The 25,247-nt window shown below is 37.8% G+C and overlaps 1 protein-coding gene across 3 annotated transcripts in view; it reads right to left on the minus strand.

Moving 5' to 3' along the window:
• lrfn1 (leucine rich repeat and fibronectin type III domain containing 1) overlaps positions 1–25,247 on the minus strand; it is a 156,401-nt gene that overhangs the window by 36,972 nt on the left and 94,182 nt on the right. For all 3 annotated transcript variants that reach the window (XM_051666241.1, XM_051666242.1, XM_051666243.1), the window contains one exon: positions 11,618–11,705. The gene's annotated coding sequence lies outside the window, so the exon portion shown is untranslated. The remainder of the gene's footprint in view (positions 1–11,617; positions 11,706–25,247) is intronic.

Below are 25,247 nucleotides of genomic sequence, written 5' to 3' on the forward strand. Positions count from 1 at the left end.
AGCAAAAATGCAGCTTATAAGCAACACCAACATAATTGTCAAAGACATATACTTAGCTATTACTCACTATATTTTTGTCTGTGAGTAAAACAGATAGGCTGGTTGTATTCTACTCTTTGAGAGCTTTCCAACAACATATGACACATGGCTATTTGATCAGTTTGATGTTTTATTGATTGCAATAATATGTACAGTGCAATTTTTCAAATATAAATTATCAAAACGGACACTTCTGATTTGTCTGCAAATTTCAAAGCACTTGTTCAGTTTAATTGTAAGAGGGTGGAAAATATCCATGAATAACGTGTTTTGTGGCTTTTAGTTCATGTCTGTTAGTTTTGAGGTCATCTTTATGCTTATGTACACCACAAAGTTGATACACATTTAAAATGTAACGTCTTCATCTTTCAGGAAAACGGATTAAAGGTCTTGATGACATCATCTTGCACTACACATTGTTTTATCCAATCAAATGCTCTCAAGAACGAGAAAGTTCCCCCTTTTTATCACCACCTGCCACCGACTAACTAAGCAGCAAATAATGTTTTGTGGCTGTGATGTAAATTAAAGGCTATTAGCTATTTTTTTAAACAGACAAGCCCTTCGATATGTCCAAACTTCCAGTTTGACACAGGAAAGAAAACTGCGCTCGACAGAACATTTCATGGGGCTGTTGTTTTAGCATGTCCAAAAACCATCCAAAAACAGTTTTTGCCATTCTGTTTATTGCACACGCCTGTCTGCTCACACACCTGCCTACATGACAGGGTTATTGTGTGTATTTATCAGAGGAATAACACATCTGTGCCAAGGCTTGTGCTGGCCAGCAAACACTTCTGTCTCATACTGCTCTCTGCCAGGTGGCCTTGAGTTCAGTGAGCTGTTTCATACATAAACTTTCACCCATGACAGAGAGACGAATCCTCCACTTTACACAGCATCTCTAGTACACCAGCCACAGGCGAGTCATGTTTTATTTTGTAGGACATGCTGTCAATTGTATCATAAGCGTCACTTTAGAACACATTGTAAAATATTTATTACTATCAAGATAAATGATTTAATAAAAGTTAGGAAAGGTTTTTTAAAGGTCACTGCAATGCCAACTTTAAGTTTAGGGACACAATAGCTCCAGGGTGCGAATTACAAGGGGTTTGGGGGGGTTGTAATTTCGGTCCACCCCTGTAATGGGTCATTCAATTGACACACTGCTTGAGCGGTTCAAGTAAATGCACTAAAAAAATAGCTCATTCAAGGATGCACATTCTTGGTCATTGTGTAATTCGCAACCTGACAAGCTTACAATAATTGCAAAAAATTGATTTGGAGAACTCTATAGGCAGCAACTACACAAATAGCGCTCCTCACGTGAAGCGCACAAGATACTCGACTCATAATTGAGTCAAATAGAGTTTTTGAGCATGTTGCTAAGCTAATGAGGCACTACACTGTAAAATATCTAACTTTAATGGAAAAATATTTTTAAAATGCTACAGTAAAAAACAGTTAATTGTTTTAGCTGTCCATGTACAGTAAAAACAATATTTTATTTAACAAGAAAATTCAATGTAAATTCACAATAAGGATAAAATTATGTTTTTAGTATAAACAATTATTATTATACACAAAACCACAAAAAAAATAAAAAAATAAAATAATGTTTAGCCTATTTTTAATATTTACACAGTTAAATTTCATAACAAAAATCCATCAAATTGAATTGCATAATATTTTAAACATTAAATAAATAATACTTAAAATATGTTTTTTTATTTATTAAAGATTAATCAATTCATGATGATGAAATTGAACTGCAAAAATATTAAAATGACTTTTTTGAGTGTAGTTTACAGTAAAAATGCGTGTTATTTTTAACAAGACATTATATGTACTTTTGTGATAAACTATTGTTAAAATTATCATGAAAAAATTAAATTATATTTTTTTAAATACATATTTTAATATTTACGTTTCTTCTTATTTGTGATATCAGTTATGTACACTTAGGTGTTTTATGTTATATTTTACAACGTACATTGTTTAATTATTGTTTATTATTAGTTTATTATTAATGCATTATTTCAATGTCACATTAGGCACTAAAATGACTCCTGTAATGCTTAAAATATTGTCACTGTATTTTTACGCTGAATTACTGGCAACCACAACTGCTAGATGTAAACTGTATTGTAAATTTAACACACACACACAAAAATTACAGCTTAAACTGAACCGAAATAAACTAAAATATAAAACAAAATAAAGAAAAACAACACCAAAAAATATAATATCTAGAGCTTGTAAACTCAATACAGCTTTATGTTTTTTTTTTTAAATAATTTTAAAGTGAAGGTAAACTTTTTAAGTATATTAAGTTAATTTTCTTCACGGAGAAAAAGAACAATTGTATGTGTTGAAGGAGAAGTAAAGCTCAATGCAGATCTTTGATACTGAGCCACTCAGTAGGTGATAATTAGTCATTTTTGCATGCATAGTTCATTTTGATTGTGCTGTTATGAAGATGAATGGTTTTAAAGTGCTTGTGACCCCTACAGAGACCAGACTTGCTGAAGCTAATCAGCACAGAAATTACACCAGTAGGTTAAATGCTATTAATTAGACACTGATGATTTTCGCCTTTCAGTGTTGTTGAAAAAAATAATATTTTCAACATATAATGTGACTTGACTGATATAATGAACCACGCCCTCTATAAGTCATTTTTTTTTGCGTGGCTTGTAAAGCGATTGATGCTAGCATACACTTTTTATCTTCAGTATAAAGTGCACTGAATTGTTCACAATGGAAGACATTAAGAAAGTAAACAGGGTCAATTCTGATTTCATGCTGACTTTTGGTGAAAACTATGATTACCACCATGGTTAATGCCTGTACCAGCCAGATTCTGAGAGACGTTTATCTGAGAGGCTGCTGCTGTTAGTGTGAGGATTTCAGGGGTCGTTCGCTAACACAGCAGCAGATATGTGCCGTTTGAGATGTGATAGAGCAGCTCAGGTTCAGAGATAAGGAGTGTGGACACACATTCGATGAGAACTCCATCACAGTGACAGATAATCTACAGCACATCACCTAAATTAAATTACCCACCTGCCCTTTCAACAACACACAATCACTGAGGTTTTATGAAAGCAGCATTTTTCAGCTTTTGGATGAACCCATTTATCCTCAGTGTGAAAATGCACAGTAAATATATAGGAATGCATTTACTAATGTTAATGAATAGAACCGTATTGCACAGTGATAACAAAATAAAACATAAAATGTATATTAGAATGAAGCAAACTGATCCACAGATGTATTAAGAGTTGAAACTTATTTTAAAAAATCTACCGTTTTTTCTACTGTTGATTTCCACATATATGGACATCATGTTTGTCAGCATGCTGACGTGCGAAATATTAAATATTGATATTAAATATTGATATAATTGAGATAAAAGCGCATATCAAATGAAACTAGAGACTCTACTCTTTACACCCAAACAGGTTTCAATGAAAAACTTAAAGAGATTTCTTATCAGAGGCACTTTTGTTGGCGCTGCATCCGCAGGAGCGCTTCACGGAAATCAATGGCATGCTGTTGTGTCACGTGACTCGGTGCGGCAGAAGTTTAACCCTTAAATGACAGTCTAGAGACTTGTGAACAGTATTCGGTCGGCTTTTATTCATTTTAATTATCCGCTGCGTATAGCGAAGTCAAAATACAACGTCCTCGCATGTGGACACGGGGTCGCACAAGGTTAAAGTCCGACATTGTACAACCAATCTTCTTTTTTTCTGATTTTTATTGGAAATTCGGTTGAAAAATAAGCGAAATCTGGGATTTTATTCATGTTGTACTCTGGCCTCTATGCCTGTGCCGACTAAGAAAATGTTGTAACAGTCAATGAATCGATTTTAAAAACTATCGGCCTTTTAATTGGTTATCGGCCTTTTCCACACACCTTAGTTATCGGTATCGGCAAAAATAAATAAATAAATAAAAAAATCCACTATCGGTCAACCTCTATTTAAAACCTGTTTAAATGTCTGTTCAATTTTGTGAAATTACTGTGCATGCCACAATTTTTATTTTTTATTTTTATTCTGACTGTTAAAAACGTCAAAATAAGTGTCGACACTATGACCATGTCCATGTTTGAAAACGCATTAATTTCATTATTTACGCCTCTCATCGACACTAGAATGCCGTTTTCCTCCACCAGAAATTAAGTATTCCAAAAATGCCCTTCATTAGGCTGCCATGTATGGAAAACGATGACGTTACAAAACTGAACACTGAGCTTTCCGGCTAACATGGATTAGTTTGTATGTGTCATGACATTGTTCGATGAGAACTCCACTCACAATATATGACATTGCACATGTCTCAGAACTATTCTGAGACATGTGCATGCCCCCTCCCCCCCACCAGAAATGATGTAATTTGCTTAAATTAGTTAATATTTACTATATAGTCTAGTTATTATATGGATAGTATATATATATAGTATAGTATAGTATAGTATAATTTATCAACATTTTGAAAAATTTTGAACAGCACACTATATAGTAAATGTGAACTCATTTAAGCAAAGTAAAGTTAGGCCCATGGGTGGGGTCAATGAGCATCAACAGGTTAAGCGACCACCTGTAACACTTAATGGTGGCGAGTTTACATGGTCAAGCGCTACTTATGTTCTTCAGAAAATTTACAAATCCACTTTATCTTGTGCAGATATTCTGACTAGCTATTTCTGTTCTACTTTTGTAGTTTTTGTGTAAAGTAGCTGGATATTCAGCATTGCACTGTAAGGACTGAATGCAGCGAATTAAAGCAACACAAAGGAAATGGCCTCAGTGATTTAGAGTCTTGGCACTGCAGCAGAAAAGCTTTTAGCCCTGATATCAATCACCTCCCAGATCTCTCATATTTATAGAGCTTTTGAGCACTGCACTCCGAGAGGGCTAAAATATTTCCTCATCTCTTACCAGCATACATGAGAGGAAACAACCAGAATAATACTGTCCTAATACATTTGTTTGACACTTTACTAATAAAACTAACCCATTTTTGGACAGTACCACAGCAAACCATACCAACAGGGTTCAAAGTGAACCAAGCACCAGTTGTGAGCAGAAATTGTTTTTAAATGGTTAAGTCAAGTCAGGTGAAGTCATTTTTATTTGTATAACGCTTTTCTATCATTTCAAAGCAGCTTTGCAGAAAATCATGCATTAACAGAAAATGAAACTGTAATATCTATAAAGTCTTAGAGTGATCATTGTGTAGTTTGATAAAATATGATTGTAAATTGTGTGTAAAAATAAATAATTAAATAAATAAATAATAATTGTATTTAGTACCCCAGTGAGCAAGCCGAAGGCGACTGTGGCAAGGAACACAAAACAGAAAATATGATCTGTAATAATTTAATTTACAATTAATGCTTTGGTTGAAACAGATCTAATGTTTAGTCGCCCTACCTTTATATGATGTTTATCTTCAATTTTATTGTTATTTTCAAGTTTTACTTTAATACAAATGATTCTAAATGATTTAATGAGGGTTTGTGTTTGGTAGTTCAGGGAACTGACACAGTCTCTATATGATATCTAGATGATACGGTCTCTATGTGTTGTATTTTATGTGACCTGTGTGATGTCTCAAGGCAGCTAGCAGACGTTTGGATTAGCCACTTTGTCTACTTCCTGACCTGGGCCCTAGTTAGTCAAATACTATCACTATTAAGACTATGAGCCAAATTACTAAAGAGGAGAGTGGCACCTTCCCTGGAGGGATGGAGTCCGTCTCTTTTAGCAGGTTTTTTTTTCTATTTGTCTATAAATCCTATGCTATTCTCCGGACACCAATCAGACATCCAGCCATTCAGTAACATTAATCTACTATAAACCTCATCACCACGACGAGCAGGGAGGGGGCCAGAGCATATTACAGTGTCTGACATCATTTTTGCAAGTTCACACACCTCTTTAACATTATCTCTAGTGATCTCCGACCTGGTGAAGCCAGACATCATTAGTGCCGACATGAATAACAATTTTTGAAAATCTACATTTAGCATTAGCCAGCACTTGTAAATTTGATCTGATGTCAGACACCCGAGCCCCTGAAAATGCATTGAACAATAGTGGTTAGAGTCTCTATTTCCACATTCCTTACAACAGAACCTCCTATAACAAGGGCGCTTTTAACATGATTCTCAGGGGGTGCATCACTGAGTGGGGAGAATTGACTGGAAACCCTAACATGAACGGGAGAGTGGTGTCGTTTTGCTGAGCGAGTATGCTGCCGAGACATCACCCAAACACCTTGCTGCGGGGGCTCTACAGCCAGCACCAAAAAGTGTGTCTGTTGCTCGGTGTTCTACCCACATCCAAAACAATATCTACCGGCTTCTCTTTCTCTCTGACCTCCACTAGTGTTCAGATGCGTGTCTCTAACTCATTAACCTTCTCTGTCAGCCCGACTAATTCCTTACATTTATCACATGTGAATCCCTCACCGCTGACAGAAGAAGCTATAGTAAACATGTGGCATGCAATGCAGGAAGCAATAACATGACCGGATGCCATGACTTACCACAATTGTTTGTTGTTGTTATGGTTGTTCTTGAGCGGCGAGGGTTTGAGATCGATGTGAATCCCTCATGCAATTGTTTGCTGTTGTTGTGGTGGTTCCTGATCAGCAGAGGTTGAGATTGATGCAATAATCCGTGTAAATCACAGAGGAAAATACGAATGCACGCAGTCGAAATGCAAGATGTATACAAGCGGAAAAAAAGAAAAGAAGAAAAGAAAACGGGTGCATGCAGTATTATACACGCAGTTGAAATGGTAGAAAAGCGGGGAAAAAGCCAGAAGCACGCGGTAAAATGGCAAAGGATAAAATGATGAACGTAGAGGAATAAGCAATGCTAAGCAGGCTAGCAAGCTACAAACAAACACAGATTCGTGTGTGACGACCCTGTGTTTGTGTTTTCATCCATTTTCCCTGCACTGTGGAGATTTGTTCCATCCAAATTGTCTCATTGCGCACACCTGGACCGGGAAATTATGAGCCCTCTAACAGTGTCATTCTTCTTTAAACTTTTGCTTTGTTGCTTTCTTTTGTGCATTCACATCATCTCCTCAGCAAATTTCATTTTCATCCATGCACTTTGCCTACAATTCTGATTGTACCGACAAATACACCTGACATTATTTCGTTGTTTACAGTACTTTATATGTTTTGGTAATAAATCTTTGAGTTAATTGTTGTTGTGTGTCCCTGTTTTTTGTTGCGTCCCTTAAGCAATGAACCAAGCAATTGCCATGACGTCACACAGCAGGCAACTGCGCTTCGAGTTCTTCTGAACGTTAGCTTTAAATCATGGATATGGGCAGCACTGCAGTTTTAATAACCTGTTAAGTAGGTTCGGGTGATATGACGATACATATTGTGGCGAAATATGTGCTCTGCATTAAATCGGTCATCATTTTTTATTTTATTTTATTTTTTGCTAGAAGTGTTAATTTTGACATAATTTTTGATATTTTCTTCAAAAAAAAAATATTTTCTTTGGGTTTTTTTAAAACACTTTTTGAAGAAAATATCATGTCAAAATTATTCAGGATATTTTGGACGTAATTTTAGATATTTTCTTCAAAAAATGTTTATTTTCTTTTTGTTTGTTGCATTCTTTTGGAAAGATCTTCTTGAGGAAAGTTTATAATAATAATAATATCAGTGAACAACATATCAAACTCAAATGGGGCATAATGTGAAATTTTGCACTATTCTCGTGCGACCCCGTGTCCACATGCGTGGATGTTGTATTTTGGCTTGGCTATACGCAAAGCATAATTTAAATGAAAACAAAAACAAAATGACTGAATACTGTTCACAAGACTCTAGGCTGTCATTTAAAGGGTTAACTTCTGTCGCACCGAGTCACGTAATACAACAGCATGCCATCGATTTCCTTTAAGCACTCCTACGGACGGAGTGGCAACAAATGTGCCTCTGGTAAGAAATAAAAAAAAAAAAAAAAATAATGTTTTCATTTAAACTTGTTTAGGTGTAAAGAGTAGCATCTCTAGTTTCGTTTGATATGCCACTTTAAAAAAAATCTGTTAATTTTTGCACATCAGCACTCTGATAACCAAGACGTCCACATACGAGGATTTTGGGACATTATTCCCTCAAAAGTAGAAAAAAACATGTTAGTTATTTTGAATAACTTGCAACATTAACACATCTATGGTTTATTTCGCTTCATTCTAAAATACATTTTGTTATGTTTAATTTTGTTATCTCTGTGCAATACGGTTCTATTCATTAACATTAGTAAATGCATTCCTATATTTACTGTGCATTATCACATTGAGAATAAATGGGTTCATCTAAAAGCTGAAAATGTTGCTTTCAGAGGTTTTATATGGAGTTAGGATGAAAATAAGGTGCATTTCAAACTGTTCTGAGACCAGTGCAGACAGACAGCACACTGGAGGTTAAGTCATTCACTAAATAGGGAGCAAGGGAGCATCCTATAGCTCTCTATGCAGTTAAGTGCATTCACTCCTAAAATCTGATCAAAAGTTCAGTTTCAGGCTGCAGATGATGTTTGGATCACTCAACATGTTTGACAGACATGTGACAATGATAATCAGTACATAGATTCAGAATTTATAATGTATCATTTTATTTTAACATGGTTGACAGTGATTGGATGATGCTGGACATTACTTTGAATCAGAATTAATTATGATAATTTATGATGTAATGTCTGTAACGTCTCAAAAACATGAATAACCAACACTCCTGGAAACATAATAAACAATTTGATTAAAATAATCTGACTTTCTATAGCTTAGTGTGTATTTTTATTTTTATTTCACAACGTAGTCCCGCTGTCCACATATGTGGACATTGATGTTTAGGAAAACTATTTGCTCTAGAAATTATTATTATTATTATTATTATTATTATTATTATTTGCTTGTTTATTATGTGCTACTATTTAAAAATGCAAAAAAGGAAACAGAAAATGCACACAGCAGTCACACGGGGGTCTCAGGAGGTTAAGGTAAGAATTATTTTAAACCGAGTTTTATATATATATATATATATATATATAATTATTATTATTATTATTTTTTTATTTTATTTATTTTTTTACTTGGACTATTGTAGATTTCCAAATAAAGAAAATATTATATAAGAGGAAGTTTTTGGAAGCATTTAATTCACTGACTGGATTATCCAAAAATAGCTAATACAATATGGTTATTTAATATATATATATATATATATTTAAAAAAAAAAAAAATTCTCTCCAAAAAAATTACTAACATCGTGATATAAGATTCTGGTCATATCACCGACCCCTACTTTTAAGCATTATTTAATCTAATAATATTTATTAATGTTAATAAAAGTTATTAAGTGATATCTCAGGGATATTCCAAAGTAATAACAGCAGATTCAGACTGATATATATTTAGATATTAAATGGTTGTCTTGTTCATATCTAATATCAAGGTTTTATATATATATATATATATATTATACTGTATATATATATTATTTATAAAATAACCCCAACATATATGATTATTTTTATTAAATATTGTAAGCACACATACAAACCCCAGAATCCCATTCAATGACGCACAAAGCCTCTATCAACATTTCTTTTCTCATTCATGAGGCGTGCACCTCTCTTTCCTCTATTAATAAAGCTCATTATAAATGTACATATATGATCGCTTCCATCACCTTGATGAGCAAGTTGGCAGTGATATTCTACAGAATAAACCCGTGAGCTTCTGTGATGAATTATACAATAAGCAGTTATGCCTTGAAGCACGTAATGAATACTTCATGATTGGTGCAATCAAAAGGAAGTTACAAACATCTGCCTGCTTAACGTAGATGAGGTAGATGTACTTTATAGTGCTTCTACTTTGAAGACATTAGCCATGATCGCTCATATCTCAGGATAAAGACGCTCTGCCGATCTATAAAACTGCTAATGCCAAAGTAAAAGTAACTCTTGATATTTTATAGCTGAAGACTTCCTATTGAAGTCTTATATCTATTAGATTAATGTTTTTAAACTGGTTTTGCTTCATGCTAAATATCAAGTAAGACACAACAGTACCAAAATTGCTCACAGAAGAAAACAAAATGTCTTTAAAATCAAACACTGAAATTTACAAATGTTACCATGAACTGCACAGAACATCGTACAATTATATGGTTAGTTGAGCTTTATGTAGGACGGGACTTTTGGATATGCATCAGAATTAACTGGATGTGGAAAAGTGGGTGTTTTATACCAGAATGAAGTGCGAGCTGAACGTGAATTTGCAGCGGATTGTGAAGCACACCTCCCCTCTTCAAACTCCACTGGCACACTTTTGAACGGGACGTGGAGGCTGAAGGTCAAGTTCACCCATGTATCCCACTGCTAACACTTCTTTTTAAAAATCTATCATTTCATTTGTTATTATTGTCATAACCTGTATTACATTAGTGCATTAGATTACTGCATTAACTATTGGCAGGATTCTAGAAAGACCTCCGTGTTCTGGCCCTCACAAATGTCCAGTAACCAGTTACACCCTGTAGTTTATATTTACTACCGATTTAAAGCCATCAGAAAACAGATTGTGTGGTTGAGCGATTAGTCCTGCAGTTAAAGCCGTGTAATGCATTAGAGATGATAGGGAGGTCAAATATGATGTCATAGCTCTCAAGCTGTCCAGAACAGACCACACAAACCACACGTCAGACTTACAGGAAAACATCAGAACATCACTGAACTGCTGGAATGTCATTAGTGTTTATGAGCTAATGGCTTTCGTACATGCTCTTCAGTTCATAAAGGGATAGTTCATCCCAAAAATGAAAACTCTATCACTATTCTGTACCTACATTTACTCACTCTCATGTTATTCGAAAAAATGTGAGATTTATTCTTTCGTGGAACACAAATGGATGTTTTGCTAAATATTCAAGATGCACTTTTTCATGCAACGGAAGTTTAAAAAATGACAAAAAACACCATAATGGCTTGTACACTATATATTTCAAGTCTTCTTGACTTGCGGCGTGAAGATGCATCACACCACATTTGATGTCATTGACGCCAGATGCAACTGGTTTTCAAGCTTTCCGTAACCATCAACGTATTGTACAGCTTCAGGGAAACTTGTGGTGCTTTTTTGTCCTTTTTGGAGCTTGAACATACAGGTTTGGAAAAACATGATGGTAAGTAAAAGATTACTTAATTTTTGGGTGAACTATTTCATTAGACTTTGTTTGTTTGGTGGTGTTTGTTTTCATACATAGTTTGCTGCTAGTACTCTATATTATCAAGGGACAATTGCACATATTCACTAACTGTATGTGTGTGTACAGTGTTGTTCCTGCTGTCTGCATGCATCAATCCGTTATTTCCCAGAATTCCACTGGCAGGTTGTTTTTGTTTACTGGTTTGAAAAACCACGAAAGACAGAGAGAGAGAGAGAGAGAGAGAGAGAGAGAGAGAGAGAGAGAGAGAGAGAGAGAAAGAGAAATGAGATGTGGTGTGGACGACTGAAACTCTCACCAGATATGAAGTTTGTTCCTGTGTCAGTCATCTCAGAAGGGCATCTCCTGTCTTTTCAAGGACTTCTGGGTAACTGGAGCAATGCGACCTGTAGCCATGACAACAGAGAGAGAGATACAGTTTATGCTTTTTTTTTTTTTTTGGTGCCCACAAGAGTTTCAAGACCTATAGCATATAACAAAGAGAAAGAGGAGAAAATAATTTGTTTGTTGTGTTTAAATGCATGTAGCAGAAAAAAAAAATCATAAATTAGATCTCTTTCATTTCTCACTTTTTTTAAATGAGCTTTTAGCTGAAGTCTCCTACTTCTCAGATGTTTCTCCTGAGACCCTAGTAATCTCAAATGTGTCTCCTCTAGAGGTCCAGAAAAGATCTCAATAATGTCTCAAACTGTGCTCAGATATGAGTTTCAAGATAACAAAGTCTGCAATCAAAAGTCAGGATTCTCAATATGAACTCAAATCTTTCTCATCAAATAGATAAATAGAGAAGAGAAGAGACAAGATAAGAAAAGATGAGACAAGATGAAAAGAGAGGAGAAGAGGCAAGAAGAAAAATTTGAGACGAGAGGGGAAGAGACAAGAGAAGAGAAGAAAAAAGAAAAGAGTTGAGACGAGAAGAGATGAAAAGAGATGAAAAAAGAAAAGAGCTGAGACAAGAGGGGAAGTGAAGAGAAAAGAAGAGAAGAGATGAAAAGAGATGAGAAGAAAAGAAAAGAGTTGAGACTAGAAGAGACAAGATGAGACAAGACGAATAGAGATGACAAGAAAAGAAAAAAGATGAGATGAGAAGAGAAGAGAAGCGAAGAGAAGACGAAAAGTGACAAGAAGATAAAATAAAAGAGTTGAGACGAGAGGGGAAGAGAAGAGAAGAGAGAAAAGATGAGATGATAAGAGGTGAGACAAGATGAGAAGAGAAGAGGGGAAAAGATGAGATGAGAAGAGACAAGAGAAGAGACAAGAAAATAAGAGACAAGACAAGACAAGAAGAAACGAAAATAGTTGAGACGAGAAGAGACAAGATGAGAAGAGAAGCGAAGAGACAAGACAAAAAGAGACAAGAAGAAAAGAAAAGAGTTGAGACGAGAAGGAGAGAGACAAGATGAGAAGAGAAGCGAAGAGACGAGACGAAAAGAGACGAGAAGATAAATGAAAAGAGTTGAGATGAGAGGGGAAGAGAAGAGAAGAGAAGAGAAGAGAAGAGAGAAAAGATGAGACGATAAGAGATGAGACAATACGAGAAGAGAAGAGGGGAAAGATGAGAAGAGAAGAGACAAGAGAAGAGACAAGAAAATAAGAGACGAGACAAGGCAAGACAAGAAGAAACGAGACGAGAAGAAAAGAAAATAGTTGAGACAAGAAGAGACAAGATGAGAAGCGAAGAGACAAGACAAAAAGAGACGAGAAGATAAAAGAAAAGAGTTGAGACGAGAAGAGAAGAGAAGAGAAGAGAAGAGAAGATGAGGTGACAAGAGGTGAGACAAGATGAGAAGAGAAGAGGGGAAAAGATGAGATGAGAAGAGACAAGAGAAGAGACGAGAGAAGAGACGAGACAATAAGAGACAAGACTAGACAAGAAGAAACGAGACGAGAAGAAAAGAAAATAGTTGAGACGAGAAGGGGAGAGACAAGATGAGAAGAGAAGCGAAGAGACAAGACAAAACGAGACGAGAAGATAAAAGAAAAGAGTTGAGACGAGAGGGGAAGAGAAGAGAAGAGAAGAGAAGAGAAGAGAAGAGAAGAGAACAGACGAGACAATAAGAGACAAGACAAGACAAGAAGAAACGAGATGTGAAGTGTAGCACATGGTGGAATATGCAGTCAGGACAGATTATAGAACAGTCAGACAGTCGTGTAATGGCATCAATAACTGCATTAGGTGCTTCTGTGAACATTCATCATTATGAAGCGTGTTTATATAACAACTAAAATAATGCCAAATGCAATAACTCTGTAGCTGTAGAGGGCAAATACCCATCTCAACACATCTCTATTCATATTTCATCAGTGCACTGCAGCACAGCACAGAACAAAGGGGAATATCATGAAAAATTAACAACATTATGACAGTGAGTTTGGCTTGTGTTGGATAACATATTTTCCATGGATTATTATTAGTGGTGTTTGCTAAGGCTAGCTTCCCTATTATTATTGCTCATAGTTAGGGTTAGTGACTTGAACAAACTCCAAACACTAACCCTAAGCATTAAACTTCAGTCCCATGAACATAAATAATACATCAAATAATACGGCTTGTTGACGAGAGGTGTGCTATTACTATCCAATGTGATTGGACTTACAATTTTCACCTGGCAGATGATAAAATGGGCGAAAAAATTCCATAGACTTACATTGAAGGAAGGAACCAAGCCATATCTAGAACCTTGTGGGTGGACCCTTTTGACTTGGGCCAGTAAGAAACCAACTAACAACCACCCAGAACACCATTGCAACCGCATAGCAGTAAACTAACAACCACTCAGAACACCTTAGCATTGTGGCGGTGAGTTTTAGGTAACAACTCAAACACATTTTCTTCAGAAAATATAACAGTCTAGTTATTATTCAAATCATGACTGATTCCTTTGAATGGCTTAGGGTGAAACATTAATAAACAGTTTGCGTAAAGCACACAGAGGACAGATATGATAGGTGATTTTGCAATGTCCTTCAGGAGAGCTAAGCTGATGTGTGACAAAATTTCTCACAATTTAAATGCAACATGATGGAAAAGCTTCAAGGTCGTTCATGACATTCGCTCTCTCTGTATCACTCAGGTTTTATAGATAAATGCCCTTTTACAAAACCTAGTGAGCTGCCTACCTAGGCAGAATTTTAAGGCATCATAGACGCACTCCCAACATGAAGTCTGTTCCAAAAGAAAGGAAGCAACAATTTGCTGCCTTCTGAGATATCTTCTTTTGACCAGATTATAGGGCAGCATCATATGGCTATGTTTGCAATGGAATATTAGCTTTTAATTTACACATCTTTGGTAGAATCACATTACTATACCTACAGTTTTGCCAAGTGAAAAATTATTTTTACGTGGCTCATAGCTGAATTGGAGTTGCTGCCTATGTAGACCGTTTCAAATCAGCTATTTGCAAGGTTACATTTCCGATAGGTTGCTGCCCTCGAAGGTAGCTGTCTATATAGATGGAGCTACAAAGTTGCCCTCTCACATGATGTTTTGCAATGACCCCGTTACTTCCAAACAGCCTCTCTCTCTCTCTCTCTCATTTGTAATTTTGCACATACAGTTTGTTGAGAGCAACCATTAATTCAGCCCATGCAAAATGCATAAGTGTGGTTTCTCTAAAGTGATATGTTTAGTGCGCTCACCCCCGACTCTGAATGTGTCAGAATCATTCGTCCTTTTCCTCTATAACAGACCCCTGCTGAAGAATGAGTACGCGTGGAGAAAGGATGTGGAAATTTTATTCAATGCAAACCGAGAGCTGAATATTTCTTTTGAAGGCGAGAATTCCCCTGGCCTCTTTTGAGAGTAAAATGGCAGAATTCTGAGCAAATCAGTATGTGGTCAGGCAAAACAAAACAAAAAAAATAGCCCAAACCAGTTAAGACCAGCAAACTACTTTAAGCTACAGGATCATGCCATCAAACTGAAATCTAAAATCACCAGCCTTTAAATGTGAATGCCTTTTAATATATTGAGTGATTAAACAGCTCCAATTATGTTTGAGGCTATTTTATGGAGCTGGTCATGTGATATATGTTAGCAGGAAAAGCTTTCTGCATTCAGAACACAGCGTGGCATCTAATCTTTGCTTTGCACAGTGATCTGTTAATGCTTAATGTATGTTAAATTGCAAAAAAAAGCAGCTCATCACATCCCTAACTCTAAATAAATTCTAAAATCTCCTCTGAATGTAAACACAGCTGCTATTTATTTGAAGATATGGAGTTAGATATTATAGAGCTGTGTAAATAATTTCATAAAGCTTTTACTATAGCATGGTGTGTGTGTATATATATATATATATATATATATATATATATATATATATATATATATATATATATATATCTTAAGCAAATGTCAAGACTGCATCAAATGAACCCAAAAGAAGACAGTGGCAAGTCCAATCCTTTATTAAAGAAAACTGATAAAAGGTACAACAAACGGAAAATACTGGACAAAAAAATTAATACAAAATGACCCAGAACACAGCATGATGATGAAGTAAAATAAACTACCCATGAGGGGCAAAAGGGGAACCAGAAAAAATAAAAAAATAAAAATAACAACTCTTGAACATAACAAGACTAGGTAAAAAGAAAAACAAGGTGCAAGGTATGACAGTTCCGAAGTGAGAGCAGGGTCCAGCAGGTCATAACACTCCAGAGCATGGGCAAGAAACCCAAGGGGAGGTAGCTTCGGAGCAGGGACGAGGTCAGGTGGCTCTGAAATGGGAGAAGGTTTGTGTGGCTCCGAAGCTGTAAGAGGGTTGGGCGAGTCCAGGATGGGCATGAGGCCAGGTTGCACCACAATGTTAAGATGGTCAGGTGGCGGCTCCAGAGTGGGGATGAGGTCGGGAAACCCTGGAGCGGGAAGAGGGTGGTGTGGTTCCAGAGCAGGGATGAGGTTAGGCAGCATTGGAGCAAAAAGAGGTTCAGGTGGGTCAAGAGTAAGGATAAGGTCGGACAGCTCTAGGACCAGGGCAGGTAGACAAGAAAGCAGTGGACCAGGTGACCACTGGAGAACTGGCCTTGGTAGGGCAAATGGGGAGCAAGGCCTGGCAGGGCAGACAAGGTGACTAGATGGTGGAATATAGGACTGACCAACAGGGGAACAAGACTGAACAAAGGGCCAAGGGTTTCGGTGGCAGCATCTGGGGAAGGGACTGGCTCAGCGGCTCATAGGAAGGGACTGGCTCAGTGGCGGCCAACAGGTAATGCACTGGCTTGGCGGTTGCTGGTGAATGGGCAAGAATTAGAGGAAACGGTGCTGCAGAGGACTACTGCGCCTCCAGGGGATCTGCAAGGGACTCTGGCCTCTCCAGTGGCGCAGCAGCAAGAGGGCGGGCACCTCCAGGGGCACTGCAGCAGCAAGGGCAGGCGCCTCCAGGGGTGCAGCAGCAGCAAGGGAGGGCACCTCCAGGGGTGCTGCAGCAGCGAGGACAGGTACCTCCAGGAGGACTGCAGCAACAAGGGTGTGCACCTCCAGGGGGACTGCAGCAACGAGGGTGTGCACCTCCAGGGGGGCTGCAGCGGCGAGGGAGGGCATGGGCACCTCCAGGGGAGCTGCAGCAGACTCGGCTGAGGAGCATTTTCTCCTCCTCCTCTTTCCTCCAGATGGGCAGCTCACCAAAGCAGGCCTCTCAGGGGTAGGGTGACAGGGCTGGGAATTGACTGAGGGGCAGACAGGGACCAGAGACTGGATTCATCAGAAATGGGGTCACATTCCCAAAGTAGAAACTCCATCTCTTTAAGCTGAGATGAACAACCCCCAGTAAGTCCAGGATTTCAGATCTCCCAATCGAAGGGCTCAACCAATCCAACAAGAAAAAGATGTATAAGGCCGGTCTCACCAAAATCTAACCCCTGAATTGCATCAAGAAATGCATGAAAGGGGTGGTGGCCCTGGTGGCAATTACGCAGCCATCTGGCCAGGGTATGTTCTGGGAGACCGGCTCCTGCCAGATGGGAGCGGTGGTAAGGAACAGCCCCATAAAGATGATTTGATATGATAAGAAACAATATTGGGATTGTTCAAATGAAGATCACGATTCATCTGAAAATCTACTTTTTGCCCAGTCCCACCTAGTAAATGTTGAGTGTATCTGCAAGTTATAAACAGTGTAGGCAGTGTGAAGGAGAAAGAGGTCAAACCAGGACAAGTCACTTTTAATGCTATTGCCTCAGATTATCAAATTCTGCTCTCTCTATCCTCTCCTGGCCTGTTTATGTCTCCTTTCTCCTCAAATCCCTCACATCTCTGCTCTCTCATACAGTCTCTTTCTCCTCAAGCACATACTCTCCTATACCCTCACATAATGATGGCCAAACCTCCCCTTGTGTTTGCAGTGTAAAAATCTCCCCAGAGCTGCACTTTACAGTTGGGATGCTTCAAAACCTTCTCTTCCTGGATTAGAGCAAGTATCCCTGTGATTTGGACAATAAAAATGGAAACGTGACCTTCCATACTAAGCTATTTTGGGGCTAGTCTGGCATTGACAGATACACTGCAAGTTAAGCACAATCCAACAAATTAGACAACAGCAAAGATATGATTTTAGGACAGTCAGTTCAAATGTCGAGAGCAGATTGAACCAAATTTTGACCACCAGGGTCCCAAAACAAAAGCATTGGCAAGATACAGCGCTCTTGACAAAAACTGGATAACTGTGTAGTACAGTACTAGTGCTGACAACACGGGCTGTGTTCAAAATGGAATACTAGCTTACTACTTACTGAATACTTTGTAGTACACACTGTATACAGCTTATGTATGGTAATCACTGATAAAAAAATGTCACATACTTGTACATTTATAGAATACATATTTATTATGTATATTAACTGAATTTGAATATATGCTCAAAATTAACTATAATTTTATATACTGTATATGTTCATATATGGCCATTTATTAGATTTCAGTACGGGTTTAAACAGTAGTATGCTACATTGTTGTCATGCGACATTATTATGTTACATGTTTATTTTAGAGAGTGCTGTCCAGTTATCATCTTGGACGTTATTTTGCATTCTTTGTTCATTTTTTTTTTTTTTTTTAATGATGCCCTAAAATTTGGCAGTCTGATCAAATATTGAGCCAAAATAAAGATTAAAAAATCATGGTTGATATTAATTCCGGTTCATTCTTCACATGGAAATGCTCTGTTGTATATTGCACATTTTAGCAAATGTAGTTGGTCATCAATTTTATACTGAAATGTGCATACTGTGCACAGTATACATTCTGCAGAAATAGCAAGAGTAGTATGTCAGTATGCTATTCCAAACATAGTCCATGTGTTCTTCAGAAGCCCCATCCATCTCCTCACATGATTCTGTTTGCAAGGAAATCTGCTGACATCAAAGCACACAACTACAATCATATTATTTCCCCCTCAGCACATATAGTACACACACACACCAACACACACACTCATTGTAGTGTGTACTGTGGGTATCATTGCTTTCTACTGACAGGGCCATTGAAAGCTCAGCTGATGGAATTAGTTCTCATCTGCTTCACCTCACATACACTGAAGTGAATCAATACCTGAAGGACCAGAAGCGTGTATTACTTACCAGCTGGGTTATTCTGAAAGAGATAAAGAGAGAGAGAGAGAGAGAGAGAGAGAGAGAGAGAGAGAGAGAGAGAGAGAGAGAGAGAGAGAGAGGGATAGTGGGAAGATCTTAAAAACATGAATTCAAAATTGATTCTGTTTGATTTCTTAAAGCTGTAGTGTGTATTTTCAATGTTAAGTTACGTTCTTGTATCCCAGCCAACAATTTACATAAACATATTTAAGGCCCTATATGGTTAAATCCAAAATATATGAGGCTCTCAGTGTAGTTCCTCCCGAAAAATGTTAAAATGGACCCATTTTCAATGTACAGAAAATTTGATCAAAAGTGAAAGTTTTTCTTATTTCAAAGGGGGTGTGACCAAAAAAACTGAGAACCACTTGCATATAATGCAATAAAGGGTGATTTATGGTAAGTAATAGACCTACTTATGTAGTTTTGCTTCAAATCATAAGCCAAACTTGTAATTTTAACAACCTCTAAAATAAATTATGGACTACTCAGTAAATACTGACCAATGGCATTTAATATTTTGGCTTTAATCATAATTTATGTTTATCTTTCTTCAGAAAAAGTATTAACAACATCAAAAGTTTTAGTCAGGAAGTTTCTAAAATTTGGTTGATTTAACAAACTTTGTGGCAACAGTTTGGTGAGGCCCTTTTCTATTTCAGCACATCCTGTTCCTGTCCTTGTGCACAAAGTGAGGTTTATAAAGCATTGATTTACTGAGTCTGGTGTGGAATAACTTGGCTGGTCAGCACAAAGCCCAGACCTGAACCCCATTGAACAACCCCATTGTAATGAATCCATTGGCGGCTGGTGGATGCCAGCTTGCTCGCTCACAGTACATAAAACGTGATCGCACATGCACATTTGCCATAATTCACTGAGTGGCACTTTACGCAGAAACACTCCATCCACAGATGACGGCTCATTAGTGCTTGCACACGTCCAACGCCAACGTCTGCCATTACGAAATGTATAATGTTTTTTGTTCTTTTCCTGTCTGAATTTTTCACTCTTTGTCAAACACAAAGCCGTATCAGTCAGGTTTTAATATTCATGGACGTTCACTGCTATAAAACACATTTGAATGCTTTATTTTGCAGGGAACAGACTGAAAGTGTGTAACATTAATGCCAATAATGTGTCGCTGTTTTACCCAAGTGATTTTCATATGAATGAATATGACCCAGACAGACGTCAATTTGTAGTCACATCTACGGCACAATGTCATAAAATATCTTAAAGTCATCTCTCTATTCCAGTGTTGGGGAGTAACTAACTAAAAGTACTAAAAGTACTAACATAATTTTTTGGTAGTTTGACAGTAAGCTCAGCTATTTTCACAACATTTTCCAACGAGTAGCACTGTAGTGTCACAAAACACTACATTTGTCACGTAATATTGTGAACGCAGCAATGAAGCCGAGTGAGGAATCAAACACACTCACCTGAACATTAATTTAAAGGGGTCATGTCATGAGGAATCAAATTTTCCCTGATATTTTGGCATATAAGAATAACTCAAATCCCCAATGCAAATTAAGTTTTTATTGAAACCAAGCTGCAAAAACACTCTCTACTTCGGCAACTTCCCTACGTCATTTGGGGGCACATTAATTCATGACCGCCTCTACAGTGAAAAAACATCAATGCCTACTTTACATCATCGCACCCTTGGCCCCGCCCACTTGCACTCAGTTCGCACTCAATGAGTAAGAGAGCAGGACAAACAGGCCTAGTGTGGCCAAACTATTAATGAACACCAAGGGGACACATCTGGACTATTTGGAATCATTTTTGTATATAAACATGCACTAGACAGACATCTTTGACCACTGTCATGTATCTGCTTTTAAAAGACACGGTGTCAAGTTACAACTCTGAAAAGGAGAAGCCATTCGGTTTCATTCAGCTGCTGCCTCTTGTTGTTTTGAGCACAAACGCGTCATGTATGCGTTCTTTCGCTCATCTGCGCTATTTTTAATGGTTTATGTGGGTAAACATGCACTGGTTGGACGTCTTTGACCATCTTGATGCGTTTCCGGCAATGTGCATTTCACTGCAGGATGATACTGAAAACTGGATGTGTGTGCGTCCAGTTAACACCATGCTTTGGGCGTATTTCAGCAAGCATTGCATGTTTTTTCGGCTGATATCAGCATGGATTGCTTGTGAACCAGTCATAAAATGATTCAGGCTTTGCAAAAGAACTGTTATTGAAGGATGTGGCAGTTAAAACACTTGGACCCAATTGCAAAACCGTAAGTAAACAGTTCCATTCATGAATATTTAAAATGTCATGACTGTTTGATAGTATATGGTGCTGACACCCTGTTTACACCGGGCGCGTCCGTTGACGTGATGCGACGGCTTGAGGCTCTCTACACCGGATGGCGCTCTCTACACTGGGCGCATCGACACAAACTTTCTAAACAGTTTATTTGGGTTTTTGGCAGTAGTAACGCCAGCGCGTGCAACACAAAATTGAACGGGACATCCATTTACTGTCTGCGCGACTCGACGCACCGCAACGGACACTTCCATGGCAGACAGCATCATTGATTATAATGGGTTCTATTGCTTTTGACGTGACTCTCACGTCTGGTGTAGAAAGGCATTAGTGTTAACAGTTAACAGTAAATTCTGAAATGTACTTTTATAATATTGTGAATATTCCGATTGAGTTTCAAATATGGCTGTATTTGAGGGGCTGCACGATGTTAGCCAATAAGAAGTTTTAAAGAAGCACTTAGGCCAAAACCGAGCATTTCAGACAGGGGCCCAGAGACAGGGTGGAAAATGATCATATATTAATAAATTATGACTGTTTTAATATATTTAATATTTAGTTAATTGCAATTGAAAGTCAGTATAACATTTCAGAGTTCATAAATACAAGATCTACCTGAATGTACCAGCCTGAATGTGGGCGGTTGTTTGGTGTGACCTGTTTTTAACCAGTCTCCTCCCTCTCTGCGGTTCTCTGCAGTTGTGCATTTTACGATCCTGCGACACGTCAACACAGAGCTGCATGACTGTATAGCTGCAATGTACAGCTTAACATGTGTGTGTGACATCATTTTGCTGTTTGGCTTCAGCTAAATTATTTTATAAAACCTTCCTTGCATCCAGATAGTTCTTGGACGAATGTCAGTTTTAAAAAGATCCTGTTTTGAAAGATAAATTCAGCTAAACTCAAGAAGAAAGACACAATATTCATGTAAAGAACATTTTCTGCTGTGGATTTATGCTTCACATTTGCTTAATTCCCCACAAATGCTTTTGTAATTTCCTTCAGATTAAGTGTGTAATCTCTCCACAGGATTATCAAATGTTCTTCAAAACACTCAATGCCAGCTGAAATCATATGACGCCTTAACCGCTCAGTGTGTGTGTGTGTTTGGTTTTAAGAACTCGTATGGCAAATCTCAAACCTTTAAACTTAATCTTAACCTTGAACTAATGTAGTTTAATGCTGTTAAAATCATATCTGCCTTCACAAGCCTCTCACAAACACACACACACACACACACACACACACACACACACACACACACACACACACACACACACACACACACACACACACAGACTAAGAGAATAAAATGGGCTAGTGAATAAAAATGAAGTACGTTTGAAGTAAGTTTGGAGCAGAAGAAATAGAAATAAACCTTGTGTAAATTGTCAGCTTTACGCTAAGCTAAAATGCTATTTCTAGCCATTTTACATGCACGTTACCAGACACGATCATATTTTTTATCAAGAAAATTCACGTTAGATCATAATTTCTTTTTTCTAGTAAGACCTTTGATATTAGTGCAAAAATCATATTCTTGATAATAATTTTTGTATTGTTTTCCTGTAAAAATATCTAAAAATCCTTAAAACAAGATCATTTTGATTTATCTTGTTTTAGAAACAACACTGCATAAGATATTTCGGTTTTTCAGAGAATGTATTTTTAACATGTGTATTTTGTCTTACTGTACTGTTAGAGTTTTTATAGTCAAAACAAGTGAAAAAATCTACCAGTGCTGAAGAAGTAATCCAAAGTATTTAGATTACATTACTGACCTTGAGTAATCTAATGGAATACATTACAAATTACATTTTACAGCATGTATTCTGTAATCTGTAGTGGAATACATTTCAAAAGTAACCCTCCCAACACTGGTCATGTATCAATTTGTTGGTAAATTTGTGTTTCTTCAACTTGAGCGATTTCATGTCCCAGGGGTTGATTTTTATTGAAACTAACAGATTTCAACTTTTTTTTATTATTTTATTTATATGAAGGTCACATTAAAACTGACTGGAAACTATTTTTGGTACTTTTTAAATGCTAATATGTTCAATATTAAACTATGAAAATCCAGTATAAAAATACTTTTTTTTTTAAACGAGACTTTACTTCCTACAGTCCACAGTGCTAAAAGTGCCTGAAGTTGAAGAAACCCACATAAACGAGTCAAAAGTGTAAACTACAGTCTTGACAAACACAAAATAGGTATCGTTTGAAAGCTTAGAAGCTCTACTTTTCAATGCATGTAGGCATTATGACCAAAACTGAACAAGTGCTTTGAAATTGGCAGACAAATCAGAAGTGTTCCTTCTTATAATTTATTTTAAAAAATGCACTGTACATATTATTGCAATCAGTAAAAACATCAAACTCATCAAATAGCCATGTGTCATATGTTGTTGGAAAGCTCTCAAACAGTAGAATACATAAAAGTTCACATATCATTACTTAGAGAAGGCGATAATCTTTCAAACGAGTCCACACACAAGATAATCAGATGTATAGATCATTAGATAATCCACATGAAGCACAATGTTACATATGGCCACCAGGAGATGGCGCCAAATACATGACACAGACTCAATGATGACTCAAATGACACAGAATGAAACTCATTCTGTGAAATCTCATTACTAAAATCATTGTTGTGTTTGCATGTGTAATTAGTTCTTACATACAATTATTCTGTTTTATTTGTCTAAAGAGGCTTTTGGACACTATGATTATTTTTTTTTAATGCTGTAACTTTTGATTGCTTTGTCGTATCAACACGACAATTTTTCTCAGATACAGTTGAAATGATCGGGAAATAAACAAAAGCAGTTTTTCAGAGCCACCTTATTTACAACCAGAGATATATGGTCAAATCAGAAGAATACTTGACCCCCCTTCTTTTTTTTCGTTTACGTTGATATATAAGCCTTTAATTTTGGTTATGAAACTGAACATTTTTAAAAACACCTTCAAAGCTTAAAGGATTAAAGTTTGGGTTCCCCCACTTTTTCGGAGCAAAATTATATTTTAAAAGTTTAAGCGCAAAGAAAAACTAGCTGGCCATGTAAAGCAGAGTGTAACAATTCAAGGATGGCAAAGGAGGAACCTGGGACCGGCTTGACAACACGTAGACATTTATTGTACAAACACTATACGCTTTTCAGTGTCACATATCACACACTGCTTTTCAGCAGTTGCATCACACTAACATGACGACAAACGCACAGCTTCAGGTGTCTCTCTCTCCGTCTGCTGCTGCCTCCTCTTCTTCAATACTCCCACCACCCCTCACTGGAATGCGAGAACGGTGTGGCACACAGGTGGAACTCATTCACCACTTATCTTCACGGCCTCACTCTGTCCAGAGGCTGCACAGCCCCACCCTGCACCACATATCCCCATCGCCAAATTCAGGCCGGGGAATTCTCCAGGCTGTGACCTACCCCCTCCCCTCCCACTCCCCATTTCTAGGGAGGGACCGTTGGCACATCAGTATGGTCTTTGGGTCCAACTCACATGTGTCTGGGAACAGGACGAGGGAGAGGAGGTGTGGGGGAATAGAGAGAGAGAGAAGAAAGCAGAGAGAGGAGAGAGAGAGAGAGGAGAGAGAGAGATGGGCTCGCTGGCCCTGGACATGCTGTCGACTGGTCCTCAGCCGCTCCTCCGCCCCCTGGCGGACAACAGCCACTCCTCTGTTCCCTGGCAGACGGCAGAGAGTCCTCCATTCCCTGGCAGATGGCAACAACTCCTCCACTTCCTGGCGGACGGCAGGGGTTCCTCCGGCTCATGGCGGATGGCAACGGCTCCTCTTTCTCCTGACAGACAGCAGCAGCTCCTCCGCTTCCCGGCGGACGGCAGCAGCGAGGACTCCACGACAGCGCATCCTTCCTCCTTCCAGGGTTTCGGCACCAGCATAACAATTCCAGGATGGCAAAGGAGGAAGCTGGGACCAGTTTGACAACACAAAGACATTTATTGTACAAACACTGTACATTTTACAGTGTCACATATCATACATTGCTTTTCAGCAGTCGCTTCACAC

Source organism: Myxocyprinus asiaticus, chromosome 31 (genome assembly GCF_019703515.2).
Source record: "Myxocyprinus asiaticus isolate MX2 ecotype Aquarium Trade chromosome 31, UBuf_Myxa_2, whole genome shotgun sequence".
Taxonomy (NCBI): domain Eukaryota; kingdom Metazoa; phylum Chordata; class Actinopteri; order Cypriniformes; family Catostomidae; genus Myxocyprinus; species Myxocyprinus asiaticus.